The 312-nt window shown below is 28.5% G+C and overlaps 1 protein-coding gene across 1 annotated transcript in view; it reads right to left on the bottom strand.

Annotated features, from left to right (window-relative positions):
* LOC119582341 (prolyl 4-hydroxylase subunit alpha-1-like) overlaps positions 1-312 on the bottom strand; it is a 101,297-nt gene that overhangs the window by 99,950 nt on the left and 1,035 nt on the right.

Below are 312 nucleotides of genomic sequence, written 5' to 3'. Positions count from 1 at the left end.
CTTCCAGTCTTTTTACTTTTTTGAAACTTTACAAGCTTTCATAAAACGTTTACTAACCCTGAATAAAGAAATTACTATAAAGCTGATTTCAGAAGTAACGAAAAGAGTTATCCAAATGAGATCAACTTAATATTAAAAGAAACTGGGTGTTCCTTTGGTTAAATATTTTCGGGATTCTTGAAGTGGATTAACAAGGAATATGAATTTCTTATAGTTGCATTCGGAAATATTAAATATTATAATACTCTTAGTTACAGAATATTGAAAAGTAACTATGGCACATATAATTCTCTCTCTAAAAGATGACACTGC

Source organism: Penaeus monodon, chromosome 15 (assembly GCF_015228065.2).
Source record: "Penaeus monodon isolate SGIC_2016 chromosome 15, NSTDA_Pmon_1, whole genome shotgun sequence".
Classification (NCBI taxonomy): Eukaryota; Metazoa; Arthropoda; class Malacostraca; order Decapoda; family Penaeidae; genus Penaeus; species Penaeus monodon.
The sequence above is the reverse complement of the archived record's forward strand: the minus strand, read 5'-3'. Positions and strand labels throughout refer to the sequence as shown.